Source organism: Camelus bactrianus, chromosome 25 (genome assembly GCF_048773025.1).
Source record: "Camelus bactrianus isolate YW-2024 breed Bactrian camel chromosome 25, ASM4877302v1, whole genome shotgun sequence".
Lineage (NCBI taxonomy): Eukaryota > Metazoa > Chordata > Mammalia > Artiodactyla > Camelidae > Camelus > Camelus bactrianus.
This window is the reverse complement of record NC_133563.1, coordinates 36,483,037-36,506,378: the sequence shown is the minus strand read 5'-3', so window position 1 is coordinate 36,506,378 and position 23,342 is coordinate 36,483,037. Positions and strand designations below refer to the sequence as shown.

The 23,342-nt window shown below is 45.4% G+C and overlaps 1 protein-coding gene across 14 annotated transcripts in view; it reads left to right on the top strand.

Annotated features, from left to right (window-relative positions):
* The first annotated feature begins 108 nt into the window (after positions 1-108).
* PTK2 (protein tyrosine kinase 2) overlaps positions 109-23,342 on the top strand; it is a 202,185-nt gene continuing 178,951 nt past the window's right edge. For 8 of the 14 annotated variants that reach the window (XM_074353159.1, XM_074353154.1, XM_074353152.1 and 5 more), the window contains exon 1: positions 112-265. The gene's annotated coding sequence lies outside the window, so the exon portion shown is untranslated. Of the gene's footprint in view, positions 266-16,711; positions 16,814-22,979; positions 23,071-23,342 lie in introns of all 14 variants that reach the window. The other 6 variants (XM_074353164.1, XM_074353165.1, XM_074353161.1 and 3 more) reach the window with 4 other exon arrangements.

Genomic DNA, 23,342 nt, shown 5'->3' with positions numbered 1-23,342 from the left:
CGGGGACGCCGCCGGGAGCGCGCAGCGGAGAGGGGCGCGCGCCTCAGCCGGCCGCCGCGTACGCGCGGCCCGCGCCGACGCAGCACGGCCCCGAGGGCGCGAGCCCGCCGCCGCCGCCGCCGCCGCCGCCGCCGCCGCCGCCGCCGCCGCCGGGCCGGGACCGCTGTGCGCCCGCGGCGTGAGGCGTGGGAGGAGTGCGGCCCGTCTGCCGCGGCGCCGCCTGGTCGTCGTCCGCCTTCGCCTCCCGGCGCCGAGCGCGGTCCTAGTGAGTGCGGGGCCGGCGCCGGGGCCGGAGTCGGGGCGCGGGCGGGCGTGAGGGCCGACTCCCGGAGCTGGTGGTTGGCAGGGCCGCGGCCCCCAGGGCGGAGGGCCGAGCAGGGCGGACCGACCAGTCCCGGCGGCGGATGCGGCGGAGACCGGCCCCTCCCGGGTCGGCCGCGGCCCGGAGAGGCCAGGGGCTCAGGCAGGCCGGGGGCTGAGGAGGCCGGGGGCGCGAGGAGGCCGGGAGCTCGGGGGGCGCTGGGCGGCCGGGGGTTCGGGGCGCGGACAGTCCTAGCGTCTCGAGGCCGGGGGACGTGGTGAGGCCGGGGACTCGGGGAAGCGGGGGATTTGGGGGCTGCCAGGAGGCTGGAGACTCGGGGAGGCTGGGGGCGGGGGCGCTGGGAGGCCGGAGAGCTCGGGGAGGATGGGGAGGCCGAGGGATCCGGGGGCTCGGAGGATCCGAGGGGCTCGAGGCCGGGGGACTCGGGGAGGACGGCCGGCCTCTGCCGGAGCGGGCCAAGTGCCTCCAAAACAAAAGGGGAGAGAGAGAGGAAGGAGTGGGGAGAGGGAGACCGACGAGGACGCCGGGGGGCCGGCCGGACGCCTAGAGAGGACTCGCTGGCCCGCGGGCGGGGAGGGCTGGGCCTCGAACCCGCGTGCCGGGCGGCCGGCGCTCAAGTTTTCTGAAGCCCGGTGCTCTTCTCGGCGGTAGCCCTGAGGACCTGGTGTGATTCAGTGCGCTTCCCAAGTTTCCTGCTCCTCTCGCCCCGGCCCCCGGCTCTGCTGCGCCCGCCAGCTGGTGGAAGCGCTGCGTGCCGTTTCTCTCCGGCTCTGCGTTCCTTTCCGAGCACCCCATTCTTCCTCACAGGGAGGGGGTGTGTGTGCGTTCGCGTGCCATTACTTGTTTTGATGTGATAGTACTCGGTTTTTTTTAATTGCAGGATTTTGTAGCTTAGTGCACTAAGGGTAAAGTTTTTTTTTTCCCTTAGCCATTTCAACAGTTTTATTTTGGCATAGTTAGCCTGCAGCTGGGTTTTTGGCAGTGAGACTTAGATAATAGTAATATTGTAGTAATTTAGACGAGTACTGGTTGAAATACAGTCAAGTTGAAGGCAATGTAAGAGTTTGGGGATCTACTTAAGACGACCATCCTTGGGATTCTTACTTAGAATGTAAACATTTTCATGATCGAAAAAATAGGCCGTTACAGTTTGAAATGAAATACCAGAGCCTCACCCTTAATGTTTTGTTTGTAAAACAGGTAATGAAATCGTCTCCTTCTTGAAATGACACAGCTAGGCCCTCTCGTTAGTTGTCCGATCGTTGACAGACTCTGTAAAGTGGGAGGGAAGTTACGTGCCTGAAGTGACTAAAGGTTCCTAATAAATTAGCATTCAGCTTACTTTGTTGAGCTACAGTGTAGGTAGTATTTTGGTCCAGACGTACTGTTGAGTTAATTTTTAAAACCGAATTTTTAATATTGAAACACATGAATCTTTTAAAGGAAGTTTGTGTTTCAGTGTTCAACTCAGAAACATACTGTGTTTCAGTATCTTGATGAGTGTATTGTTTTATATTTGTGGCTGTCCTTATGGCGGAAAAGCCAGTTGAGTTACCATCATGGTCTTTTCTGAACACTTCTGTGTGCTAAGTGCTGCAGAAACAGCAAGATCGAATACTGCAGATTCTCCTCTGAAGAACTTCTTTCAGGTCATTATTAAGTAATCCAATTTAATAATAAGCCCTGGAAAATATTGTTTAAAACACATGTTCCCTTTTAAAGGAGCCCAGGTAGGACTTCAGTAAAGGACTGAATAGAAGGGCCTAGACGTCACTCGAAGGTGATGCATTCAGAAGCAAATCCTTGGATAAATAAAGACATTGACTCCAAAACTTAGTATTTAAGTGTGGGGGCCGAGAGCGTGGGGACTCCTACTCGAGATCTTCGGAAGCTGGCAGTCACTGAACGCGAGAAGTCGTTGTGGGATCAGGAGTGAAATGTCTGGGGAAAGTGGCAGTTAGGAGAGGCAGTAAGGGTCATTAAAAAGATTTTAGCTAAAATCGCTTCTGTAACACTCCGTGCCCATTGATGGAAAGTATAGAACGTAATGTCCCAGTTCTCAAAACTGAGTTCTCCAGCTAGAAAATTTTTCTTACTAGGAAGTTGGAGAACTTGTCTAAATAACAAATTGTATTATTAAAGCTAACCTCTTAAAAAAAATACTGGTTAGCTCCCTCAGAAGAACTTATTCTGTTATATTTTATATATGCATATATAGTCTACAATATAATAAAATATTATATGTAGTAAAAGATAATTTTTAAAATTATTGGTTTTTCTTTGGGTGTTATTTTAAGTGAGAGAGGTAGATTATTAGTTCATATCTCTAAAGATTTTATGGAAACCTTTCTTCCTGTATTTTAAGGTATCTTAATTTTGAGAAAAATAATTAAAAGTTGTCTTAAGGGTAACAAAAGATGCAATTCAAATTGTTAATACAATATGTAAATCTTTAACTTTTGAAATTAAACATTTGCAATTTGGGCAAATTTTCACGTAGAGTAACTTGTTTTAAATCTCAGTGATGTTAAAAGTTTTGTTATTTTTATCATATTTGTGAAATGAATTTTTTTTTTGCTAGTAAATCAGAAAAGTTTCGTTTCTTTAGCACTGTATTTTGCCTGGAAGCTCCAGTTTAAGAACGTATTTTCATTAATTTCTCCATACTTAAAATCCCTTAAATAATTAGCAAAAAATTACTGTGGGAATCATTGAGAATTTTTACATATGTCTATATAAGTTACTTACAATGTTTATTTAAAAAAAATTGGGCAAGGTAAATGACCTTATCTGAGTCAATAGTAATGCACTCCAGGAAGTTTATGAATGCAAATAAGCATTCAGGTGTTAAGTTGCTTATCAATCCATAGAAGGGTCCTTGGAATGGAAAAGGATGGAGAGCAGTTCCAGCTCACCTTGGGTGCACCTGTGTTTCTCTGTCTCACCCACTACATATAGAAGTTAGGTTTTTTTCCTTCTTCTCTGTGAAACTCTTTAGTAGTGGGTTATTTGATCCTTTATTACTTTTTCTCTCTACTGACATTTTGGCAAGGTTTTTTTTTTCTTCATTTCATGGCTACCAAAAGGCAGCCTAGTACAAGAGAAATGAAATTCATATCTACCAGTTCCTGGCATTAATTTCTAGGAATTGTGCCAATTCTTACTGTTCAGAACTACACAAATGTGTTTCTGATTATAAAGCAGCAGAGGAACCCCCTCTGTTTCTATCTACAACAATTTATTGTTTTCTACTAGGCTGTATGATACAAATAAAATTCATATAATCAAGTATAGTTAAACTTCCAGTTTAAATGGAATTTTTAGCAAAGACTGTTAATCATAGTCTGATTTGCATACACACTAATGAAATGGTTTATAGACAAAAGTAGGAAATAGATGTTTTTCCCCGAGTGGCACTGTTCCTACTCTTTAGCAGTTGGAAGCCTCAGAGAAAAATACTAGTAGCATCACCACAAAGTTTACCTATTTTTAAGAACATGAAGATGTTTCCTTACAAACTGTATTTAGTTAAAATAATGCTGCCTAAATCATATTCAGGTACATTGCCATTTACTATAAACTCATTTTTTCAGATCAAGAAAAATGACTAAAGTTACACATTTGAATATTATCCAGTGCTGGGGAAGAACTTTACTGGGTGCCTGCGTGGGTACTGCGTGTTGTTGTGGGTGTTACTATCTTTTACTGGCGAATTACATATGGGAGGGGCTCTGTTCCGGAAGTTGCGTTTGTTGAACACCTGAGCCAGACCTGAGCTTGGTGCTGTGCTGCTCCAGCTCCTTCACTCCTCACCAGAACTCTTGTTGTCGTGCTCTTTACAGCCTCGTTTTGTAGGTGAAACCCTGCAAGTGTAGCCAGGGCAGCTCACCCTGGGCCTGCAGCTCACAGGTGGCAGGTCCTGGTTGGCCAGACCTGAGGGACTGTCCAGTGCAGGCTCCCAGCAGCGTGTGTGGGGCTTCCCTGGCTGGAAGGCAGCAGCCTTTGAAACCATACTGCAGTGTTTTGGAGCAGGAGTAAGTAGTGTGCTAGTGTAATGACCGTGTCTGGGAAGGTTTGGATAATTGTATTTTCTGTTTGACTCCCACACTTTCAGACCGTGAAGTTCCAGTCTGGCCAATATAGTGTAGGTGAACATTTTAATGAATATACCAAAATTGTTAGAAATTAATTCAGAATTAGGTAGGTAAAAACATACAGTGCATGGTACAGTGATTGATGCTTTTTATTTGTCAAAAGACGTGCTTTAGTAACCTCCACACTACAGAGGTTTTCATTGGTGACTTTGTTGGGGTGTAGATTGTTTGAGTACAGTTTTGTGGGAAGCACAGAGTGTGTAAGGGAAAAACCGATTGTGCAATTCTCACACAAGTGTGAGCCCCTTGTAATCCTGGTATTTATAGTCTGACACGCTGCTGCTCTGGAAATGTTTCTGAAATGAATGTGTTCATTCTCACCAACTTAGAATTTTCCATTCTGCTTTTAAGAGTTGACATATACTCTGCTCCTTTATTTGGGGCCAGCGAGCCAAAACCAAGGTTTTGGAGAACCTAGAAAGTCGTCTGGGCTGTCTGTGCCCAGGGTCTCCCTGCTGCCTCCATGTTCTGTGCTGAAAGTCCTGCCATCTGGTGGTTTGGGTTCTGCTGTGAACTGGTGCTCCTTGTCACTGATGACCACAGCACCGTGTTTGCCTTTGCTGGCCTGAGAAGGAGCTTAAATCACTTTATATGTTGTAGGTTTTTAGTGGATTTTGTGTCTCTTCATGAGGATTTAGGCACCATGAGGGCAGAAACTTTGTTTCACACTATTGCTTTCCCAGTGTCTGATACAATAAATTTTTATTGAATAAAAGAACCCCAGCTTATTAACTATTGGAGAATCATTATTGGAGAACTGCTGTTGCATTAGTCTTGGTTTTTGTTTGGCTTGGTAAAGGACCTCACTTAAAAGCCACATGAGACTTGACCCCAGGGAAGAATTGGGTTATCTGTATTCTTATCTGTGTCTGCTTTATTTTAGACTACTGCTGTCCTCAAACCTGTGCCAGGAAAAAAGTAGTGCTCTGCTCTGTGACAATTTTGAAATGTTCTTTTTTCCTAGAAAGTTATCTTGTAAGAATTGCTCTTGTATGCATTAGGACTCAGCCTAAGTTCTGAAGACTTAGAAAATTGCCCAAGGTGACAGAAGATGAGTGGGATTTATGAAAAGTCCTTGATTACTGGTCCAGAAGCTGTGATATATCTTTTCCTAATCAGCTGGATTCACTGGATGCTTTACAAGGGTTTTACATTATGCCCTGAAACCATTGTTAAAAAGTCACCTTCCTGTTGCTACAGTGCAGGTTATACAGCATGCTAGCTCTCCCGGAACCTGTCCCTGAAGCCCTTTACTGTCCTACTGTTGTTCAAATAAAACTTTCCGAGAGTGACAGGTTGCTTCCCTTAACTTAGCTGGGGAAGAGTCAACATTTGGGTGAGAAGGAGCAGGTTGTTCTTCCTCAGCAAGTTTCCCCTTAGTTGTTTGCTGTGGTTCTCGCAGGAGGCACAGTTCGCCGGCAGCACCTCTCCCAGAACTGGTTAGAGGTGCAGATGCCACCCCCGCTTCTGACCTGCTGACTCTGGGGGCCGGCCAAGCACTTGGTTTTAACTTGCTGTCCGGGAGCTTTCGATGCATGTTGGTGTTTGTGAACCCCTCCTTTAGAGTGCTTTGAAAGAAATGCCAGTCGTTACAGGCAAAAGTTGGTCATAAATGGCAGAGGTATGTGTGTGGTCTCTTTTTCACCACTTAGATTTGCTGACAAGACTGCCTTCACTTCAGGCAGCAGTCTTTAATGCTGAGACCGCTTAATTCTTTTTAATCTTGGTGCGGATTTTAAATGAGCAGTCTTATGTTGATATATAGTTTGTCTGGCTCCTAGACTTGTGGCTTTTGGCAAATAGCAGGAGATCGTGTACATGTGAGTGCTTAAGGCACACGTTCCCTTTTGTTTTGGTGCTGAAAAATTGGCTAGCTCATACTAGAGTCAGAGTGATTGCCAATTCTTGGGGTGACTAATGAAGCAGTACTGTGTGAATTGATTCTATGCCTAGCATTAAATTCACATCTAGATTTAATAAATTTTGTTTTGCTTTTTGTCCTTTCCTTTTTCCCTAAAAAAAAGGCTAAGTAAAAGTGAGTACACCAAGATGGGATTAATAACGTGCCTTATTTATGTTTAATGCAGAACTGCTTGCATCTGTTGGTAAACAGCATGTTGTAAGCTCAGGGAGAAGGATTCTGTGTTAGCCGTCACATGTCCGTGGTCCCCTCACAGCTTCCTCTTACTACAGTAGTGTAAGGTCAGTCAGGAATTGTTGCTGACTGAGGAAGAGTCTCTCCTGCTGAGGCCCTGGAAGGGGTCAACCATGAAGACTAACGCAAATGGCTCTTTAGTGGGGGCTTTGTGGTAAGGTGGTGTTAAGTATGTGAAAGTTGTTACAAAGGTAGAGAAGAAGAATTAGGCAAAGACAGATGGAATTAAGTGTGATAAAATCTGAAAACAGTGAGAAGCAGGTTGTTTCCATGTGAATTTTTACCCCCGCCCAACATCCCCTCCTCGTGATCAAGCTTTCAGTCAACTGCAGCTCTATGAAGGCAAAATAATAGATGTGAGCTGGTGGGAAAGAGCTGTTTGGAACAATTTCTTTCTCCTTAAAGTTGGTCAGATGAAATTAAATTTCTAGTTAATGGTCTTTTGTTAATATGACTCCTGTTAAATGAGGAGCCGTCCCTTGGTTATCTGTGGAGTTGTTTCCCAGATCATATACCAGATCGCTTGGATGCTCAAGTCCCTTATGTAAAATGGTGTAGTATTTACATTTAACCTATGCGCATGCTCCTGTATATTTTAAATCATCTCTAGATTACTTATAGTACCTAATACAGTGCAGTGCTATGTAAATTACTGCCAGTGTGACAAATTCAAGTTTTTTTATTTGGAACTTCCTGGAATTTTTTCCCAGTATTTTCAGTGTGGAACAGGTGGATACAGAGGGCTGAGTGGACTTCAGAGCGCCCAGCTCAGGGCAGCTTCTCAGTAATGTCAGTAGCATTCTCCCATTACTTCTCAGGAACTGTCCCCAGCCTTCTCTCTGATAGCGTCTTCAGCACAGCTCTGTCTCTGGTCTCCTGTCAGTCTCCCCTCACCACCCCTTCTGGTGGTTTCTGTAGGATTCCTGCCTTGTGGTTTTAAATAGCCTTTTCCTGGTTATAATGAGGTTGCACATCTTTCTGTACATTTACTGGCCATTTGGATTCACTGTTTTGTGAAGTGTCCGTATTTTTCTATTAGGTTTTAAAAAATTGATTCGTAGACTTCTTTATATATTCAGACCACAAGTCTTCTGTTATATATTTTGCTACTGTCTCTTCCTACTTTGTCAGCAGTTTCACTGCCTCAACGGTGGGTTGTTGGTTTTTTTTTTTTTTTTTTTTTTGATGATGAACAGAAGTTCTTAAGTTTAATGTAGTGCATTTTATCAGTCTTTTCCTTTATAGTTGGTGCTTTTTCTGTCTTTCCCCACCTTAATGTTATGGACTTAGTTCCTCTGTACTTTTCTAAGTGCTTTATGATTTCGCCTTTCCCCTTTAACTTTATAATACTCTCGGGATTGGTCTTGGTGTGTAGTGTGAAGAAGGGACCCAATTTCACTAGGTGTCTCGTCCCAACACCATTTACTAGAAAGAGCATCCTTTTCCTCACTGCTCTGTGCTGACACCTTTGTTGTCATGAAAGGTCCATGCACAGTCCCTCTGTTTTTGGACTCGATTTGATCCCACTGGTACTAAGCTGCCTACGTTACTGTAGCTTTGTAATAAGCATCACCTCCTCGTGGACCTCTTCCCACTGGTTCTCCTTCGGGTGTGCCTTGGCTGCCCTTGACCCTTTGCAGATCTATGCATGTTCTAGGATCACTTGGCAGCGTCCAAAAAAATTCTTCCAGATGTTGTTTGGGATGACACTGAACGTATAGATCAGTGTGTGGAGGATCGGTTCTAGTTTTGGGTTATTACAGATGAAGCCTGTGAATATTTTTGTACTCGTCACTTTGTGGACACAGGCTTTCATTTCTCCTGGGAGTAGTTGCGTGTAGGACTGTCGTGGCTGGGTCTCTGGCAGGGGTAGCTTTTGAAGAGAGTGCCCAGCTGTGTTCTAGAGCATCTGCACCATCGTCTATCCCCACTAGCCTTGTGTGAGTCCCAGTGGCTCTGTATCGTTGGGGCAGCACGCGGTCAGTCTTTTCAAGTTGAGGTGTGTTCCAGGTGTGTGGTGATAGTTCACTGTGGTTTTAATTTACATTTCCCACATGCCTTAATGACACTGAGTATCTTTTTATATTCCTACTTCATGTATCTTCTTTGGTGTTCAAATCTTTTGCCCACTAAAATTTTTTTTTCTTATTGGTGAATTCTCTGTGTATTCTGGATACAGGTCTATTCTCAGATATGTTGTATGCTTTTCTCCCATGCTAGGGCTTGTTTTTTTCATTCTCTTAACAGTGTCTTGAAGAGCAGTAGTTACAAATTTTGATGATGTCCCATTTATCAGTTTGTTGTTTTATGGACTGTTCTTTTTTGGTGTTGTATTTAAGAAGTCTTTACCTAATCCTTGGTCACAAAGATTTTCTCCTGTTTTCTCCCGTCTCTAGAATTTTAATAGTTTTAGGTTTTACATTTAGGTCTATGATTCATTTTGAGATGGTTTTTGCTGATAGTGTGGGATATGGATCCAAACCACTTGTAGGACCTTTTTGAATTGAGAATGCAGGTAGCTGCCTCCAGAGAGCATTTTTGCTTCAGCCAGTCTGGGATCACCTTAAACCAAGTCAGGGTTTGAGGTTTTGTGGACCACATAGACCTGTAATTTTTATGCTGAGATGATTCACTTTTGGTTTACTCTCATCCTGAGCTGTGTAGCCTTTGGGGTCCTGCTTATGGAGGAGGGGAGACACTTGGCGGGGGGGGGGGGGGGGCAGCCTTTGATTCCTGTCCTTCTTTCCCTGCACTGCTATGTAAAGGAAAGTTGAAAATTTCAGAATTGGCAAATGACTTCAGGGCAGAGGTGGTTTCTGTGCTTGTCTCTCTCTTTGGGTTCCTGATTTTACTTTAATTTTGACCAGGTATTTCCTGATGGTCCTGTCAGTTTTTGCTTGCTTTTAAGATTTTTGGAGTGTCCTGTCCATCTTTTTAAGCCTTTTTCAGTGGAGGGTTGGACCGAATAGCATAACCTGCAGTTAAGGAGCCGAGGAATGATCTCCTTCATTTAATTAAGATGAAATACAATGAAGGGTTTAGCACCCACATGTGGCGCCCACGGGGTACAGTGCAGGTACAGAGCGTGTTCCCCGTCGCAGGAGGTCCTGCTGGATGGCACGGGCTCGGCCCTGGGAACCTCGCCGGGCCTTGTGATTGTGGGTGGAGAGCCACCCACACAGGTGTCCTTGCTGCTTAAAGTTGGACTTTTTCTGGAATCCAGCCCAAACATGATTGAGCCCCTTCAGTAGGCTTACTGGGCGGTGTGGGTGCGCAGACCGGTGTGGGTGGGGAGCGGGGAAGCTGTGGTGCACGGATGAGGAAGCCACTGAGTACTTACGGTTAACTCACCAATCTGCCCATTTAGCTGGGACTTTGTGAACACATTTACTCTGTATTGAGCTGAATGCCTGTCCTGGGCTGGTCGTAGTCCAGTGACCAGGGTGTTGTTGGCCGCCTGGGCCCCGACTCTGGAGGGATCAACAGAATTAGCTTGGGGGCGAGGGGAGGCTGGAGGAGGTGTGCTGGGTGGGAGAAAGGTGCAGGCAGAGCTCCGTGCTGGTGGGAGCAGGCCAAGGCTGGTTTACCGCACCTTACATTAGGTCCTAGTATGAATAGAGGTGGCAGAAGCCACAGATTTAGGAAGATGTTCTGAAAGGACAGTCCGTCCACTCACTCAGTATTTTCTGTGAGTTGGGAAGAGTGTTTACTGTCAGGGCTGGGTGGGAAGCTCTGTTTTATCTCTCAGAGCACCAGTCTTGGGAGGACTTGGTGGGATCATAGGACGTGCTGGAGCGGCCCTGACTGCCCCCCTTCTGCTGGCTTCCCGGGGGCTTCTGGGCCTGGTGCCTGCAGCCCTTGTCTGTAGTCTGCTACTTGGGAGGAGGGCTTCAGCCGGCTCAGTGAGTGGGGCCTGGCTCCGCTGGCTCTGTCCGAAAGATGAAGAGGACAAGTGGGACACAGGGTGGCTGGGGAAGAAGTCAGGGTCACAGACATGAGGTGGTCATTTCAGCCCTCCTCATGGCCACCTGGGGAGTGGCCTGCCAGCATGTGTCTCCCTTTGTTTTGGGATCAGAGAGCAGGTAGAAGAGGTGCAAGCTCAGGTGAACTGTTCTAGGGTGTGTCTTTGAAATGGATAAACTACTTCAAAATACAGTGCTTGTGTGCACTGTGTCAGGGCTTCTCAGACTGTAAAATGCACATACGTCATCCAGGGATCTTGTTAAATTTTAGGTTCTAATTCAGTCTGTCTGGGTGCGGCATCAGATCCTGCATTTCTAGCCAGCTCTCAGGTGGTGCCAGTGCTGTGGTCCGTGGCCCTACTTTGAGTAGCATGGCATCAGTTTTCAAAGTTTGGGTGCTTTTTTGTGGAGGCTGGACAGGAAGCACTAGGCTCCGCGGGCCACTGCCGCCTGTCGCCAGCGCTCAGCCTGCCCTTCCAGCGCGGGGGCGGCCTGCCCACAGGTGAAGGCATGAGTTGTCTCTGCTCCAGTACAGTTACATTTCTGAACCCTGAAACTTGAATATCATGTAATTTCACATGCTGCAAAATGTTATGATTCTTTTAATTATTTCTTTTGTCACATACAGTATGGAAACCATTCTTAGCTCATGGGCTGTGCAGGAAGCAGCAATGGGGCCGGATTGGCCTGGGTGGCAGTGTGCCCCTCTGGTGTGGAGAAGCGAGCGAGCGAGGCCGGGCCCCCGCAGCCCCCTGGATGTGGAGCGTGCCCCCCTGCAGGCCTGCGCCCCAGCGTCCCCCACGTGCAGAGCCTCAGTGCCCATCCTCCCGCCAGCCCCCTCAGCGCCCTCCTCCTGCAGGCCCTTCACCATCCGATGTCATCCGGCTTTACTTTTCTTTGTCACTTGCTGTGACAGGAACTCTGCAGGCAGAATGGCTGTCTTGTTCACCACTGTATCTGCAGCATTTAGAACAGCGGCCACTGAATGAATATTGTGTTTATCATTTCTGCTCTGGGCTGGTCTTGTCTGTTTTGAACTTTATGTTAAGGGAATGACGCTGTGTGTTTCTGCGTGGCCTTTTTCCTCAGCGCTGTGATGCTGAGACTGTCGGAGGCCCGGACAGCGTCACTGTTTGTTCACATTCACTGTTGTGTAGTCTGGGCTATGGTTGGTGGGCACTTGGGTTGTATCCAGTTTTCTGCTGTTGCAAACACTGCTGTACAGCCTCCTGCTGCCCACGTGCGTGGACATGCCTAGCCTGCAGGCAGAGGAGTGCGGTTGCCGGTTGGGGCTGGCCGGTCCTCAGCTTGACTGCTTACTGCCAAAGTGCTTTCAAAGTGCTCTGCCAACTTACATCCCCACTGATAAGAGAAGGAACGAGTCCTGGTTGCTCTGCATCCCTGCCAGGAATTTATTTTGTCTTTTGTTTTCAGTTTTGCCATTCTGGTGGTTATGCAATAGTAGCTGTTTGTGGCTTTAAATTGGATTTCTCTTACTACTAATTGTGCTGATCCTCTTTTAGTGTACTGGCCATATCCCTTCTCTCTTCTCTGAAGGACTTGTGAACATTGGCCTAATTTTCTTTGTGTGTTTTTCTTATGGACTTGTAGCTGTTCTTCCTGTGTGTGGATTGCTAACCTTGGTCATTCTGAGTTGTGGGTGTTTTCTTTCAGTTTGTGCTTTGTCTTTTTACTTTAGAGGTATCTTGGAACTAAAGTTCTTAATTTTAATATCGTCCACTTTATCAGTCTTTTCCTTTATGATTATTATTATTTTGCCTCATTTAAGGAATCTTTCTCTACCCAAGGTGTGAATTTTGATGTGAGGTATTTTTATTATTTAGTTTATAAACTGTTTATTCTTTCATTGAATACATATGTTCAGTTTTTAGACATTTTCTAATTTCTAATAAGATTCCTTTGATGACTCATGATTTATTTTAGTGTTTGATAAATTCCAAATGAATGCATTTTTTTTTGATGTGCCTTGTGATTCGTTTCTAAAATTGGATTGTAGTCAGAAAATGTATTCTGTATGGAACTGCTTCTTTGAAATTACTGTTTTCTCTAATAGACTGAAATCATGGTTCAGTTTGGCTACATCATCGTCCTAACTCAGAAACTTCTGAGCACCTAGCTACTTAAACTCCAGCTATGCATAAGGATTATAGACTAGTAGAGTAGACTAAATTTTTTAATTAGTAGTTTTTTTAAAATTTTTTATTTGTTTATTACTTTTTTTTAGTTAGTAGAGTTTCTTATATTTCATGTCTGTCTCTGGGAACACTTGTTTTATTTCCTGCCTGAAGGTGAGGTGTTAATGTATGTTAATCAGCTTTTGGGCTCTTCTGCCCAAACTGAAGCTTAAGGACAGGTGACTGCTCACTGCCCGTGTGTCTCAGCTTAGCTGACAGGCAGGGGCGCGTGCTGAGGCTGCAGCTGCCTCCTTTCAGTGGCGTTTGTTAATTAAGCTGTTTAATTTTACTTTCTCAAGGACTGTTTTAGAAAAAAACCAATTTTTAGTTTGTGGTTATACCAAGGTCTTTTAGCCTAGTGCTTATTTTGGGTATCTACTTCATTTTTGTTTTATTTGTTTACAAAAAATAACCCTGACTTAAATGATCAAAGTTAAATAATGAGTCAAATTAAATTTCATCTCTCCCTTAACGTGTCAAGTATTGATAATGAAGGTGTTTAGGAACGTAGTTTGTGTGAAGGGCAGGTCTTGTTAATAGAAAGAGCGTCTCATCTGGGAAACAGAACCCTGGGTTCTGATATGCCTCCCTGCCTGTTGTCACTTGACTTTCTTTTTTTGTTTTGTTTTGTTTTTTCTTTAGTGGGGAGGTAATGAGGTTTATTTATTTATTATTTACTTATTTAATGGAGATACTGGGGATTGAACCCAGGACCTTGTGCACACTAAGCACACACTCCACCACTGAGCTGTACCCTCTGCTTCATGTGACTTCCGACAAGTTGTTTAGTTTCTCTGATTCTTAGTGTCCTTGTCTACAAAGTCTAGTGTTTACGATCTCAGCCTCTGGGGGTATATGTAGCTGCTGTGTACAGTGTGGACAGATGGGAAGTGCTGGGGTTAGGGTCTCCACCAGACTGACACAGGCCCGGGCTCTTCCGCTCACGTGTTTGCCTGGTCTGTTCCTGAGCTCGTCTTGTCAGTTCATTCATTCGTTCAGTATTTATTAAATGCCCATCTTTGGCCCTGGCAGTACAGACAAGAGGGGAGCGGGGCTGGCTCAGGCCGCAGGACGCAGTGTGGCGTGACAGTAGCCTTGTCACAGTAGTGCTCTAAGGACTGGAGAGATGGTCAGGCATCGGCACACCTTCTCTGGTAAGGGCCAGACAGTAAACACCTCGGGCTTTGCAGGCCGCAGATGGCCTGTCACATATCTTTTTTTTTTTTCTTTCCCTATTTAACCTTTTAAAAAGGTAAAAACTAGTCTCAGCCCAGGATCTATCAAAAACTGGCTCTCGACCAGATGCGGCAGCCACTGCAGGTTCTGTCTGAAAGAATCTGTAGAAGCTCAGTGGAAAATGCGAAGCAGGAAGGGCCTTCAAGACAGGACCCAACCTGTGCACAGCTGTGGAGGTGTGAGGGGCAGGGGGCTTTGCCAGTCTGGAGTCTGGGGTGGGCTGGGCGGGGAAGGAGGTGAGGTTGGTGTTACAGGCAGGATGGAAGCTGTCTGTGCTGGATTCCATGTGGAGTGGAGTTAAACGGTGGGGAAGGTGTGGACTGGGTTACAGGCTCTGTGCAGGAGGCGTCACAGCAATGCACTTTAGAAGGGGAGGCACCACGCGTCTGCCACTCAGAATGTGGCTGCGTGTGTTACTGGCTAATGAAGTCACGGGCAGAGGTCAGGTGGTGCCATTTCACAGCCTGCGTTCTCTCAATCAAGTAATTATGTGCACACAACTGAAGAAGGCCTTGATTAAGTGTGCGGCTGAGGAGCTGGAGAGAAGGGGATAATTTGAAGCCTGTTTCTGAGTTAATATCCCGGCCCCGACCAGGCAGATGCCATGGCAGGGCCGGGAGAGGGGTCCAGGGTAACTCCAGCACTGCTCCTGGATTTCTCCTGGGTACCACGTTCACGAAGCTCTGTTGCCCTTGGGTATACTAGTACTCACAGCTGCTTTGAGAAAGAAACATTCTCTCCTAGGTCCATGATCCTCAGAAGTTAAATTGTAAGCAGAACCGTGTGTCAATGTGGTGTTCTTCCTTTGGGGGCGAACTCCCGGACTCTCCGTGGGTTATTAAGGGAGCCCGTCACCCTGGGAGGTGCTCCATGTTCTTAGTCGTGCACATTTGGCCTCTGCAGAGACTTAGTGAGGGAGGCTCACCATCCCAAGTCACAGGAATGTCACTGGGAACGTGGTGTATTCCAGGCTGCCAAGTAAATCCCAAACACACGCAGCCGCTTCTGGGTGGAACTGCACCAACCCCTACCTCTCCTCCCTGCAGAGACAAAACAAGACACTAGACTGCCAGCCAGGTGTGTGGGGCTCCAGTGGGCGTGATGTGTTTTCCGCATGCTCTTGTACATTACACAGAGCTCAAGTTTACATTCTGTTGGGCAAATCTTAATAGTCACATGACTATGAGATGGACAGGTGTCACTTTTAAGTAGGATACGCCATCACCAAAAATGAATGTACTTTCTTCTGAGGCATGTGTGACCTCAGGCCCTCAGCTAAGCTAAGGCAGCCTTATCAGGCAGGAGATTCCAGGGGCTTAGAGGTGACTTCCCAGGAGCTGCACCAGGACAGAACCTTTCTTTGGGCAAGGTTAATGCTTTACTGCATGAAGCCCAAAGACGTTATTATTTCTATCGTTACTAGGGAGTTCAAGAAATTATTACTTTATTATTATTTCTACACTGGAGTGAAGATGTCTCCAGAAGTGTGTCATACTTGACACCTGTCCTAATGTTTTTATGAGGAACTTGAATGAAGATTAGGAGTCATGCTTGGAGACAGCTCATTTTTAGAATCAGAACTGTAAAATATTTTGACAGGTTGTAATGAATGCTAAGATCAATAAGGTAAAATTTTTCAGGAATGAATGTAAAGTGGCAGACCTAAGTTAAAAAGAAAATGAATTGAGAAAGTTGAAGATGGGTGAAATGTGTCTTAACTGTCCCCATGTGCAGAAGATGTGGGGGCTTAGTTGACTCAGACAGGGATTGTCAAACTTTTCTGTAAAGGGGCACATGGGAAATGCTTTAGGTTTTGCAGACGGATAGGCACGGTTAGATATATTATGTAAGTACTTCTGTAGCAAGAGAGAACACCTTTCTACAAGTTTTGCATTGACAGAATCCAAATTATAACAGTATAATTTTTTTATGATAGAGGTCTACTCATGAGAAGAATGGAATTCTCTTTTGGGAAAGGAGAGGGATACCATTTTTCTTAATTGGAATTCAAAGTTAGTGCTCCTTGTCATCAAAATCAATGGCAAATACTCATCTCTTAATGCTGATCTGCCAGGGAGGTTTCACGTATTGCATATGTGAAATGTCTGTATGCTGAGAGGTACGCTCAGGTCCTGACATCATTGCAGGAGTGTATCATTTTAATTGAGCATATTCATTGCTTGGAAGGCATTTATAGAATTCTATTAGATTCTTCTTGATATTTGCCTTCTAGCATGTCATTTTATTGTGGATTAATCACTTCCAATTGATGGTTAGAGGGGTGCCTCAATTGCATAGTTAAATGGATTTTGAAATATGTAAGTTTTCATTGTACTTGCATTAAGGTTCAAAAAATGCTGCTGAAATTGTAGCTTAAACTTAGAAAATATATCTGCAGCGAATTTGGGGATGGAAACCTCACTCCTCGTTCTGGCTTTTGATAGCACGGGAAGTGTGTAAAGGAGCACGGTGTGACTTGGGATGCGAACGCTGGCTGTCACTGAAATAGCTTCACTGCAGTAGAAGTCCCTCATAGAAGCACAGTTGTGCCTGATAAATTTAGGTTGCAGTCACTGAGAAGCATTATCAAGTCTTTAGCAGAAGCTAGTTTCACTGAATACAGTGTCCCGTAATAGTGATAACTGAAGGAGCGTCTTTTTCAGAAAAATTTCACTCTTGGCTTTCAGGTCAAGAAGTTACGACAAGACCTACCAGACACCATTAAACTGCCGTGTGGTAGGACAAGCTGGGATGTTTCAGTGACGTCTGCTGTTGATGCTGCCGTTTCGGTAACACACGATAAAGTAACATACTTCCCGCACAGTGCCTGCTGATGAGTGAGACGGTGCATGCCCGTAGTTCAAATAACCCTGCTTAAATGCTTTAAACATCTCACATTTTCATAACCTTTGTAAACCTTTGTCCAGCTAACCCGTTTGCTCCCCATGTATTTTTACTGTTGTTTGTATTCCAGGTCAGCTGGTACTAGGTTAGATTAGTGTGTTCGCCAGGTCTTTGAAAGTCCTCTCACGTGCGGCTCCACATGGACTATTCTTGCCGGCCAGTTCCTCAGTGCTGTTGACTCCTTGAATGAGCAATGTCTGAGTGGGTAACGTTGGCTGGCTCCACTCAGAATCTCTTGTCTTGTTCTCTTATTGATTATTGATGCTGTTCCCAATGTCCTCAACTCTGAGCAGCTCTTCTTGCTGAAAGGCTGAGAGTCTAAAACAGGTTTGTTTTTCCTTAGCACATTTCTTTGGTCGTGTGGTCAAACTGGTTCAATTAACTTCTTGTCATCCCACACAGCTGAGGGACCACCATTTAGGGTTTTGAGTTGAGAAATGGTGCATCTGACTGAGACTGCAAGTCACCTCCTGTGTTGAGAATAGGCACTGGGGTGGCCGAGGCAGACCTGTGCTCAGTGGCTGCTGCAGTCACCTGGGAGAATGATGATGGTGTCTCGAGTCAAGGTGGCGCTGGTGAACGTGATGCCAAGGGCACAGTTTCTGGGCACATTTTGCTGGAAAAGGCAACAAGATTGGGTGGGGAGTGTGGAAGGGTGATACCCGTCGTTTTTGGCCTCAGCAGTTGGAAGCAGGGGCTATCATAAACAGATGAGAAGTCAGTGTGAAGAGAGTTGTAGGGAAGAACCTGGCCTGAGCTTTGAGAGGTCCATGGGCCTCAGTTGTAGAAGTTGGTCCCAGCGTACACTCTATCCGTCCGGGTTAGGTCAGGAAAACAGAAGCCACTGTAGATGGTTTTAAATACAGGAGTTAGAATCCATCACTGCCGTAGGAAGGGCTGGCAGAGTTGAAGGTCAAGGAAGCAGCCGTCACAGTGAGTGCTTCCTTGGAGCTCGTTCTGGAATCAACAGGGATCTGGACAGCTGGAGCCACTGCTCCTGATCTCTGTGATTGGAGCAGGTGGTTCCTGGTGTCTCTCTCAGGAGCCTCTGGGAATTCTTAGTGGAAGCCACACTCCAGGTCTTAGCTGCCGAAGTTGGTGAATTCCCTTTTCTCCCTAGGCGTCTGCCTGCACCCATGCTTCTGCCCACGGCTGCCTCCAGAGAGTAATTTTCCCTTTGACCTTACCAGTCTTGCACGAGTGCCTCTTACTAGTTACCTCCAACCCTGAGTCGTAGCAGCAAGGGGTTTCAGGAAATGTTGTTCTGGCTTCTCCTCTGTGATGCGCAGGACAATGTATAAGGTGGTGGCTGTGATGCAGAGCTGAGACAGTCAGTCCAGATAGCAGCCAGGCCACTGGTCTGAACTGCAGATACAAATTTTAAAGTTGTTAACGTGGAAACAGCATTTGAAGTGAGCTGTCCTGGGAGGTAAGCGTAGACAAGAGGAGAATATTATGTTAGGAGACAGAGCCTTGGGGGCCTGTGGAATTGACTGGGAGGAGAGAGGAGGAGGAGGCACCTGGGAGCCGTGAAGATGGCATCCTGGGGCCGAGGGGAGGGGAGTGGTCGGCTCTTGTCAGTTGCTGCTGGAAGGTTCAGGGAGGCCGGGAAACTGAGCCCTGGATCCAGCAGTTTCGACATTATTGGTAACTTTGGGTAGAGAACTTTCCACAGAGCAGTGGGGGCTGTAACCAGTGGGTTAGAGAGAGAAAAAGAGAATTTGTGCTGTTGAGTGTATTGAGCACGTGCTTGGTTATAGAGTTCTTTGCGTAGTAGCTGCTTTAAAGGCTTTGTGGGCTGATTCTGACATTTGTTTCATCTCAGTATTGACTTACCTTGATTTTCTTTTCTCAGGAGAAATGAGTTTTACCTGGTTCTTCCTATGCTGAAGTTTGCAGTGTATCCATCACATTTAGAGTATTATGTCAGGAGACTGTTATAGTTAAATCTCCTAATTTGATGATGGTTTGAATTCCAGGCTCCTTTCCTGTCTACCTGCTAGCACTTACTTTTGATTAAATAGCTCCTGCAGTTATTCTGTCCAGGTTTACTTTGCTGTCTCTCGGAGAGACAGGTGGGGGGGATTAAAGTGCAGAATGGAGCACTAGTCAAGAGCCTGCGCTTTGGGCGGATTTTGCTTTGAGTCTCAGATCTGAAGCCTGCGCCCTGTGTGATGGTGACCAGGTCACTTAAGCTCTAATTTTGTCTTCTCATCTGTTAAGTAGAGATTATCTTGACTCTTATAAGAGTAGTATAACACACTTCCTAGTCCGTGGCTAGTCATATAAATGACTAGAAACTTCAGGGAAGAGTCAGCCTGATGTTCAGCAAATACAGTTCCTAACAATGTAGGTGTTTCTGCTGTGGGAATTTGAAGGCTAATCTTAATCATTCCCTGATTTAGTTTGATCATTTTGTCTAAGAACTAGAAAGCAGTTTATAGTCATCATTTACTCTTCAGACACAGCAGGCAACCTGCTAGTGTTGTTATTAATACTGTTTATTCAGAATTTAGTAACTTTATTTATTCTTTCTTTATAACGTATTCACTTAGTGTCGCTTAGTACTGGAGGGATGGCACACCCCGTACCAGCCCTGGCGCAGCAATGCCTGTGCACACCGTCCCCACTGTGAGCAGCTCCATAGTCTAGTATTTGAGTATTTTTGGCTAGAAAATTATTTTGAAGCATAAAGAAGTTTTTATTTTCCCAGATGATTTTCATAATTACATTCACATTCCTTATATATTTTTGGTTTTCCAGAAAGTTACTTCCCTTTGGTTTTTTGGTTTGTTTGGATTTAGGGTTTTTTTTTTTTTAGAATGTAGGTTGCAGCTTGCCTAAGTGCAGAAACTATTGGTAGATTGAGCTTAGAGGAACAGCCGTCTACGTAAGTGGTTATATGTTTTAGACATTGGAGACCTTCACAATTAACTTACATTGTTAGGATGTTGTGGGTTAAGAAATAGTGGATTTGGGACTTATTTAGCAGTTAGTGTCAAGCAGACCATTTCTTCTCCAGGGGCTCAGCCTACTTGCTTAATTCGAGTATCTTAAAATTTGTCAGTATGTCGTGTTGAATGTTACTCAGCTTTAGGAAGGATTTTTCTGTCATGCTTGCTTTGGAAAGCCCAGATCGTTCATTGTTTTAACAATAATATTATCATTGGTTTAACAATAATAATTTGAGAAGCCAGAATAGCATCACGATCTTAAGAGTGCTGATAAGCTCGTGTTTGAATCCCTGATCTTGCCCATTTGCGGTGTAACCTTGAAATATATCCTTGTTTCTCTAACATTTAGCTTCCTTTATATAAGATGGGAATACTAACAGTAACTAGTTAGGGCTACGAGGATGAAGGAGCTAGTGCTTGTAAAACACTCAGGGGAGCGCATGGCATACCAGTACTCCGCTGACGCCAGGCTGTGCCTGTGTAATGGTTAGGCTTGTTACTGGGACGCGGTAAGAGGTGGATGTCAGGAAGCTGGCCGTGTTGGGTTGTACACTGAACTGAGAACATGGGAAGCAGGGTGATGGAAGGGAATCGCTTACATGTTAATGAAGCACAGATTTAGAGTGTGTGACACGTGGGAAGTTTTACTTTGCATATTGGAAAGGAAAAGGGATTCAGAGCAGAAAACATGAGTAAATGCAGAAAAACCTTTGCTTCTGTGTGTCGTGTGGCAGGCACTGTGCTGGGCTCTGAGCAGTGGCGATGAGAAATGGCTCTCTCCACAGGCCTTTCCAGGCGGTGAGGGACCAAGGGAGGTCAGGCACCGACGACGCCTGCGGGGCGAGTGCGGTGTGGACAGGACACAGTGTGATGTGCTGGATGTCCGTCTTCCTGTGACCGCTCAGTCCCCTGTGTGCTTGGTTCTTTTTATACCTGCTGCTTCCCCTGTACCTTCTCAGAGTCTCGTAGTAAGTGTTCACAGGGCCAGTCACGGAGACTCATTTCTTCACATTTTCTCTCTGGGACGCAGTTTCCCAGAGCCCTCTGTTCTCTCCTCCTCTGAGCTGGAGGCTCCTTGTGCCAATCCCTGAGGAGCGCCCCGGACGTCCCTTCTCTCTCATCCCTTGGCTTTTCCCCGGAGTTGAGTTCCATGTTTGTGGTAGCTCCTGTCTTTGTCCTTCTTGACTGACTTCGTCATTTTGGTGGAGCACACCGTCTAGAGTTTAGTCACTTTAAAAAGGTGATCCAGCTTCTGTGGGCAGGGTGAGGACCGCCTTCTACATTCCCTTCTTCACCGTCATCCTGGAGACGCCTGCATCTTCATCCAAGCTCATGTTTTCGGTGTCTCGTGACTTCCTCCTCTTTGTTATGCTCACATTTTGGTGGAGGACTTTCTCCAGTGGCTTTTTGAGATAAGATGCTTAAGAGGTAGGCTGTTTGAGAGTGTACATGATAGAGGACTTGCCTGACAGTGTGACTGGTGCAGGGGTCTCTGTGGGCATTCGCTTTCCTTCGTAAATCCAGAGCTGCTGCCCTCTTGCCTCCTGTTCTCCGTATTGCTGGTGCTCAGTTCAGAAGCTTATTCTAATTTCGCATTCTTTGTATGTGACTTTTTTTCTCCCATCTTTAGAAACTTGTAGGAATTTAAAAATTTGTCCCAAGTCCTTTGAAATGTCATGATGTGTGGGTCTGTTTGCATCCACTGTTCTGCGTGCTCAGTGGGGCCCTTCACTCTGGCAGCTTTCATTCCTTAGTTCTGGGAGAATGTTTTGGAGTTGCTGTGCTGAAGATGTTCTCCCTTGGGTTTCTTACTCTTTCTGGAAATCCTCTTAAACACAACCTGGCTCTCCTAGACAGGTTCTGTAATTTTCTTATACTTTCACTCCAGTGTGTTTTTCTTTCCTCCCTCCCTCTTTCCCTCCCTCTCTCCCTCCCTTCCTTCTTTCTTTTTTATTCTGCTTTCAGGGAGTGTCTTCAGTTTGACTTAATCTTCGTTTTTAGTTTATTTCTGTTTTCCAGTTCTTTAATATCCAAGAGCTCTTTTTTTGTTCTTTTAGAAGAGCATCCTATTTTTGTTTATTGAGTGCAGTGGCTTCTTCTCACTAGGTTATTGACAGTGTGTATAGTTTCTGTTTCTTTCAAGTTGTTTCCTTCCCTTCGTCCTTCCCTCCCTCCCAGCCCCCTTCCTTCTGTCTGATATGGGTGGGGCCTTTTGAATTTTAGTAAAGGTATTCTGTGTGGGCCATTTGTGGGGGAATACCCAGTGTCGGTATCTTTAGGTCTTCCTGGGCTGATCAGATTCTTCAAGAATATTCTCCAGTTTCTTTCCTGTAGAATTCCGACTATAGGATTCTGGGAGCTGAGTTGGGGGGTGGGGGATTGGGATGGTTGGGGTGGGGGTGGGGAGGGGTGGGGAGCAGGAGAATTCAGCTTAAACAGCCTCACCCGCTCCTCTGTATTTAGGCCTCTGCCTTTGTGCCCCCAGTTCTGTCCACACTGAAGCTGCCAGTCCAGAGCCTTCTGGGATGCTGCTGTGTAAAGGGAATTGAGTCTTACTTTTTCCAGTGCTGGCTTAGGACCTGGCTTTCCTGGAGCGCCTGAGTCCTTTACTGTGCTTCCAATCTGTTACAGTTCTGTTTCTTCCAAGTTTTTTCTTCTTTGCTCCTGTTTGTTTTGGTCTTTATCTTCCACGTGAGAAGCTTTTCTCACAGCCTCCGGAATTCTGTTTCTTTTTCTCCTTTCAGTCCTCCCTGAGCTATGTTTTGCTTTAAAAATTTTTTGGTATCTCTTTAGTGTAATTTTAGTGGAGGAGACAAAATATTATTGGTGACCTTACTCTGAACTTATTAGCTGATTTTATGCCATGTTAATTTATGCTTGTTGATAGGTTTTGATAGTTTCAGTTTTTTAAATGTATTTTCTTACCTGCAGTGCAGGTTTGAAGACAGGGACTTGATGCTGTGTTTTTCTCTCATCTCAGGTCTGGTGCAGCAGGCATGGTAGGTGACAAAACTGACTGGTTAGGGGGTGGACACTAGAGTTTGAAAAAATGGTGGAAAAGGTGATTTCATATATGCATGTTGTCTTTTCTTGTCAGGTCCTCTGACTGCTATGGAAAGAGGAAAGAGAGACTAGGAGCACTTGTAAATCCTTGTTTGACGTCACAGAGTTATGGTGCCTTCTGAACTGTGAGTCCAGTGTCCTTGCTACACTTGTGCCTGGGTTTTTTGTTTTGGTTTGATTTTTCTTTCACCTATCTTAAAGTTTCTTTGACATACAGTAAAAACAAACAAAAGGTAATGAATTTTGCAGAGTAGGTGAGAAAAGCGTAAGTTGTTCAGTGCCTTCTGTGTGTAGATACTTTCTCTATATTTTTGCTGAGATACACAGTATAACATAACACAAAGGACCTGTATCCAGAATATATAGAGAATCCACCAATAAGAAAAAAAAATTTTAG